This window comes from Sylvia atricapilla, chromosome 3 (genome assembly GCF_009819655.1).
Source record: "Sylvia atricapilla isolate bSylAtr1 chromosome 3, bSylAtr1.pri, whole genome shotgun sequence".
NCBI classification, from domain to species: Eukaryota; Metazoa; Chordata; class Aves; order Passeriformes; family Sylviidae; genus Sylvia; species Sylvia atricapilla.
In genome coordinates, this window is record NC_089142.1 from 73,779,853 (window position 1) to 73,786,842 (window position 6,990).

Consider the following 6,990-nt stretch of genomic DNA (forward strand, 5'->3'; position numbering starts at 1 on the left):
TTTACATGGTTATTACTGGTAGCAAAGCTATTCCTACTCAGAAGAATTTGTTACATTGTTAAAAAAAAAAGCACGTCTCTGATTTGTCCTGCAACTCAAGTTATTGCTTGTGAAATTATAATTACTCTTTGCTCTTTATTTATTTAATAAAGACTTTGTAGTCTGCTGCTTCTGTAAGTGTTAAAAGAACTTGGCGAGAATAGAAATTAAGAAATTTTTGCACAGTCCAGCAACAGACTGATGGAGTCTTAGGGATACATTCCAAATCAGTCCAGCCTAACTCAAGTGAAAAAATACTATCCCTGTAAAATAGCTTGTGCAAAGACAGGCTTGTAGAAGAGTATCTCTCATCTGTTGCGCTTGAGGCAAGAGTATAATGGATCCCCTTGGGAGAAATCCTGTTTATAGCCTTGGTAGACTAAAAATGGAATATGATTCCAGTTGGAGAATTAACTGATAGGCTTTTGGGTCAGGAGGTGTCGTGCATTTACAATTTGTACAGTATAGGAAGGTGCTTCTCTTCTGGGTTGCCAGTAGAGAGGCCAGGTCTTGCTGCTGCTCTCTGGCTCTTCCTTAATTTCCTGACAGTTGCAGTGCCTGTGAAGGAAGCCTGGCTTTCCCATACTTTAAAGAACTTTTTGCCTGTACTTTGCCTCTCCTGATTCACTCAAATAGAAAAGATGAATGATCTTCACTAAAGATATGCGATTTACAAGGCAGATTTGCCAAGCACTGGAGTGCTAAATTGAAGTATCTCTGTTTCTGTTCTTACTTACACTGAGGTTCTGGACCTGCCTTGTTTTTACTGTGCTCCTGGCTGTGCATATGTATGCCCATAAATGAGATTTCTCTAAGGGCCCATCTCAAAAGAGACTGTGGTGTGTTTGAGGGGTGACGGGGTTGCTGTTACTGAACTGCTATTCCAGCAATTCACTCCTCTTAACTTTTGCAAGATCTCATGTGGTCTGTGTTGGGGATCCAGCTGAGAAAATGGAGCTTGGCATTTCTGGCCAGGCTACCTTTGCAGCTGCTCTGTGTGAGGTGTAATGGATACTGTGGCTGGCTCATTCCCAATGACATATTTTGCTGGTTCTTTCATGTGCTTCTGCAGTTGCCTAGGCCAATTGATACCTTCAACTGCCACTTAGTTTTAAACTTTAATTAATATGCTTGATTTATGAAGTATGAGGAAGACTTATAGGTGATTGATATTCAATAAACAAGTCCATTAGTAGATTATGCAGCAGTAATGAAATTTGTTGCAGTGAGAAACTGTGTGTCAGTAGTCAGGTGCAATAGGGTACATGCTACTACTTCTACCAGTTGGTGAAAAGGAAGGATCAGTTGATCCACTGATCTTGCCACAGGAAAATTGTTTGTCTTCCCAGGTTAAAAAAAAAAAAAAGAAAAAAAAAAGTGTGCTGGAAAGGAATTGCATGCTCTAGATGCAGACTTTACTGTTTGGGTGTTTTCTTTAAAATGTATACATTGCTAAGTTTTGCATGTAGTACTGATAATGTATTTTAAAAGGCTGCCTGGTTTTGTGTACAAAAATTCAAAGCCACTTTCCATCACTTAAAAGCGATAGAAAAACATAATCCCTGTGAGATACTAATTCATCCCTTTTTGCCTGAAGCCTTTAATACTCATTGTCTATTTCTTTCAAAGAGCTCCTGAACTCAGTTTCGTTTCAGCTAAATATTAAATTCATAAAGTGATTAATGTTGTGCTGTGCTCAAAGGGAGCAAACTGCTGAGGAGCTTTTTTCATCCCATGGGAGAGGGGGATGGAAGCATGGCAGATACCCTGCATGGTCCTGCCCATTGCTGCCCTGCCCTCACGCTTCCATGTGCTGCAGGAGCACCTCCTTTGGTGCTCTGTCCTTTGTTAAGCATTTTTTTCCTCTCCTTGAGGACTAGTTAATGCGTCCAAAAACATGAGTCACTTTTATTTGGCTGCAAGAGAATGCCACCATCCCTGGGTTAGGAGAGTTGTCCCTGTCTTTGAGCTTAAGGACTAGGGCAGCCTACAGAGTATCATAGCAGCATGGTCCCAGGTTAGGAATGGGTGTCCACAGAATTTTGGGAGATCCCTTCTTCCTAAGCACATTGTGCAGGGGTGCAGAGCAGAGGAGTTACAAGCACTAGAGCATGTTTCCTGTTCTAGGATTCACTTGTGCTGCTTGATGTGGAGCAGGAAGACTTTATAGCGTGAAGGTGGGGAGCCTGAGCAGCCATGCCTAACTAAGAGCTGCATCTAATCCTGCAATGAAGACTAGCGAGAAATCATTTTCCTTGTTATTGTTGAAGTTCAGTGTCACTAAGGAGTGCTACTTGTACAGGAAGAAAGGAAAAAAGGATGTTGACTTGTATCTAAGACCAGTGCTTAGTGATTCCCCATCTGTCACATCTGCTTGGGTTCACTCCCTGGAGTTTTTGAAGGCATCTCACATTGTACCTCTTGATATATCCTAAAGGAAAGGTGTGGGCCAGGCCCACATCCCTGCCCTGTGAGAGGACTGTGGCCACACCTGACCAGGGGCAGAAAGCCTGCTGTAGTTGCATCTCCCACTGCCATGTGTTGAAGCCAGTTGTGTCTGCTGTCAGTGTTGCATCTGTCCACCGCCAAGGCGAACTGGTTCTGGAATCCAGTTCTTCAGAGCACCCAAATGACTGGGAGATGTCTTGGTATCCTTTGTTCAATGGCTTTCAGTAGGGGTTTCCTACAAAGTAGTTTGCAGTGTTTGAAGACAGGTGTGTATTTTACCCCAAAAGCAGTATGTGGACACCAAATTTAGTACCTTACCTCCCTGTGGGCGTCTTTGCCCTTGGATGTGTTGTGCTAGTCCTGGAATGATGCTGAGGTAGACACGTTTGAAAAGTCAGTGTGCTTCTGGGAATTTGCTGCAGGATGTGACCTAGTTGTCCTGACTGCTGATCACAAGTGGCACTTTTCACATAATTTTATAGCCATGACATAAAGCTATTTAGCTTCAATCTTGTTTTCTGCCCTGACAAGCAACTTTGTTTCTGCTCCTTCCTGGTTCATCTTCTCAGAGAAATTTTCATCATGGCAGGAGTTAGTCAAAGGAGGTGGGTGGGTTTTTTTTAAATTGCTGACAAAGGCTTATACATGCCTTCATGATATCTTTTACTTGCTCTCTTTTGCAGATAGTACTGGTGCCCTACAGTGTGCATCTGAGGGGACAAAATTCCTGGAAGGTGAGGGGGGGGTTCAGTTTTACGACTGTGTTTCATCATGAGCACAAGGCAGCCCGAGTGTGGGTTGTTGCCAAAGGCACATTTGTTTCCAGGCAGTTGTCTGTCTGTCTTGCTGCAGGACTGCCTTGATTAAAGCTGCTTAAGCTGTTTGTGAAACTGCACCTTAAGAGTCTAGTATTCTTAGAAGCCTAAGACATCTCTGCATGATGTCTGGAAAATATTAAGAAGAGTCTTAATGTTTCTGGACAATTTTTGATGAGAGGCCGTAGGGCCACTGTGGTAAGGTTTCATCAGGAAGATGCTCAGTGCTCATTCTCTATCAGCTCTAGCAAAAGCAGATGTTCTGTTGTAATAAACCATAAGGACCATGTTTCCAGGTAAGAGAAGCACAGAATTACCTGTGCTTTTTTCTTGATAGGTAAGAACTTTGTTCTGCTTTGCTACTCTGACTTGGTAAGTTATGGGTCATTCATCTACTCCCTTTATCCCTTGAGATATGGTTGTAGTTGTACCTAGAGGCTGAATGAGAATTAGCTGATTGAATGTGGTGTTAAGCACTAGTGCACTAGTGTATAAAATACAGTGGTGTTCACTCCAAGAACTCACATGCTGTCTGGATGACACCTGCTTCCAGACAAGCTGGTGGTAGCATGGCCCCAGATTCAGTGGTGGCAGGACATCCTTGTGTCATTGGGTATATGGTGAGGTGTGATGTGTTTCAGTGAGCCATCCTACTGGTACCTGAAGCAAGCAGGTCCTTCCTTCTCATCGAACTCCTCTTCCTCCTGTGGAGGGCTCTGCTGCTCTTATCCGCCTTGCTGGGGCAAACCTCATCCATTCCTGCTTTGCCCCAGCAAGTGCCAAGGTTCTGGCCCTGTGCTGGGAGGCAACTTGAGGGTCTGTGGAGAGAGGAGGGGAAGATTTAATTGAGTTTTTATGGCCATGTTTGAGCTGCTTAGTGAGAGAAGGCTTGAAGTTAATGACAGGCATGTTTTCCAGAGATCCTCTGCATGTGTGTTTAGGTAAAATAAACATTGCTAAATAAGCTGTGCCACCACTCTGGCCACTAATAAGCTGCTAGTCTGATACCAGAAGAATACAAATAAATAGTGCCTTTGACTGTTGTAATTGATAGACTTGCTGGGCCTTTGACCAAGCAATTACATCTCAAAATGCACTTCTGCAGGAGCTAAAACCAAGTGATGTTAGTTAAAAAAAGCAACACAACAAAAACAAACAACCTGTAGGGTATCCCACAGGCTGATGATTGACTTCAGGTTTTATTAATTCATCTGCAGTGCATTTGCTGGAGCTTTTATGGTTTAATTGAGGTTAAGAGGTTGGAATCTGTGGTAAACAAAAGAATGGCATATGGGCAGTCTGAAATTGTGTATGTTTAAGTGAGAGCATTCCTTCTGGTCACTTGTTTTCATTGGGCAGTAACTCCTGACTCACAATTTTTTTTTTTTTTAAAGGAAAGGTGTAAACATGCATTGCTAGGAAGTTAATGATTCATTACATTTTATCACATCCTAACATACCTCTATAGAAGAGAAGGTTGAGCTGGACTTGTGTTTGACCTCCCCCTTCAGATTAAGGACATTTTTTTCTTTAACCCCTTACCTGTTGTGGGAGGGTCCATAAGCTCATTTGTTTTGAATCATAAGAAGAAAAACACTTTCTCTTCTGCCTTTCTCACTTCCTTGTTCCAAGAGTCCACAGCTGTTGTCTTAAAAATTCAAACGGAAAAAGCAGGTGTGGGAAAAAAAACTTTCCAGCATCTTTTTATTATCGAGGCAATGGGGAAGTGGGAGTCAGTTTCTTCAGCTGCCCAAAGGAATCTGTGTGCATGTGTTTGTTTTGTTATGGTCACTTGTTTGTCCTATTTTCAGTTCTGTTTTGAGGCCCATGAATGTCTTTGCTGGCTGTGATATTCCCTTGTGAGAGGAAATGTGTAGTGGCCGGTGCAGCCGTTTGGCAATTAAGATAAACGTCCTCGTGTTGGAAAGTTCATACTCCGCGGTCTTTATGCTGTTGATAGAGTTTATGGCACGAATTACATCAGCTGGCAATAATAGTGTTGACCTGTTGCCCTCAAGTCATTCTGTAGACATCTGTAATTTATATACGGTTGTTAATAGTGTGTAGTCCGGAGCCTAAGAGAGCATGTCAGTATAATTATTTCAGTAAGGGAAGATAAATCAGAATTTTCCTCTTAATATTGCAGTTAATAGCAGCTTTCACATGTTCCATAAAGTCAAACTTCTTTTTCTCACTTGCTTTTAGTTTAGAGCAATCTTTTTAAAACTCCTAGGTCTTGTTAAACTGAGTACTTCTTCTACAAAAATACTTTAATAACCCCCTTGTCTACATTTTTTTGTCTTATAATGAATGCTCTACATAACTTGAATCAAAAATTGCTTTATTAAGAAGCATTGTATATGCTGGCTTGGGGAAGGAGGTGCATGGAACAGCTTCTATATTTGCAAAAGGACAGTCCTGGATTTATCTTGTGTTTGCTTAAAAGAATAATTAAGAAAAAAATGCTTGAGTACAGAGTTAAAAGGAGAGGAATAAATCCAAGTTCTATTTGCTGTACTCTACATTATTGTTTGTTTTTCCCCATCTTTCTCACAAGAATTTGATTCTGCCATAATTTTCTCCTGAACCAGGACAAACATGATTTTAAACATAAAATGCTTTTTAAACTTACATCTAGTGCACATGCACACATGTACATGCATATATGTGTATGTGTGTTAGCATAACATGGCCTGCTTCCCTGCTGCTTGTGGTCCCTCCTCTTTTATGTGTTGTGGAGGGTGAAGGAAAAGCCTGTGGCTCCCTTCAGAGCCCATTTCCTGAAGGTGGGTTGGGCTGTGGGTGGTGGGAGAGAGTGGCACTGCCAGACCCAGTGCATTGGGCTGCCCTAGCTGGGGTCTGCACCTGTCCCCAGGTGTGTGGGGACTTTGGGGGCAGGCATCAGCCTGCAGCACCTCTGCTGCTGTGCTGGTGACGAGTGCCCAGGTGTTGCTGCTGGAAGGGAGTCAACCCTGTTGTTCAGGGCAGCTGAGGGTTGACTTAAACCAAACCTTGTATGGGGATGGAGGGAGCCCCATGGTTGGTATCTTGCTGGCATTGGTACCTAACCCACCCTCAAGGAGCCTCTCCCCTTTCTGGTGGATTCACCAGGTGCCACAGGATAGTTCCTGAGTGGAATGCTGAGAGCATTGGAGAGGAAGAGGGCTATACATAAAATGGTACAAGTTGCTGAGGAAAGTGTCTAACCTAGCTGTAAAGTCAAGGTGATGCTGGCTACTCTTCATTTGGCTGCAAAGAAAACTTCCATCTGTCATTTCTGTTAATATCTGAACTTTAACTGTAAGATGCTTGTGCAGGCTGGGCTCAGTCCTTGAGAGGAGGGCAGTGCTTAGCTCACAAAAGGTGTTACACAGTGGCTCAGCCTTTTGAGTTTGTGTTCCACCTCCTCCTTTGAGTTGAGGTGTAGAGGATTTCAGGCAGTGGTTTCCCAGAGAGTAGGGATGGAGTGAGGGGGAGGAGAGCACAGATGAAGCCCTCTGCACTGACATGTGCCTGTTGACAGCCCATTGAAATCTCTGCTCTGGGAGTGAGCAATGTGCCTGGCTGAAGGATGGAGCTCTCCCCCATGTCATGGGTGTTTTCAGGCAATGGCCCAAGGTGCCACCTGCCTTATCACTTACATGAGTATGGAAACCTTGAGTCTGGTTTGTTACTCCAGGGAGACCTC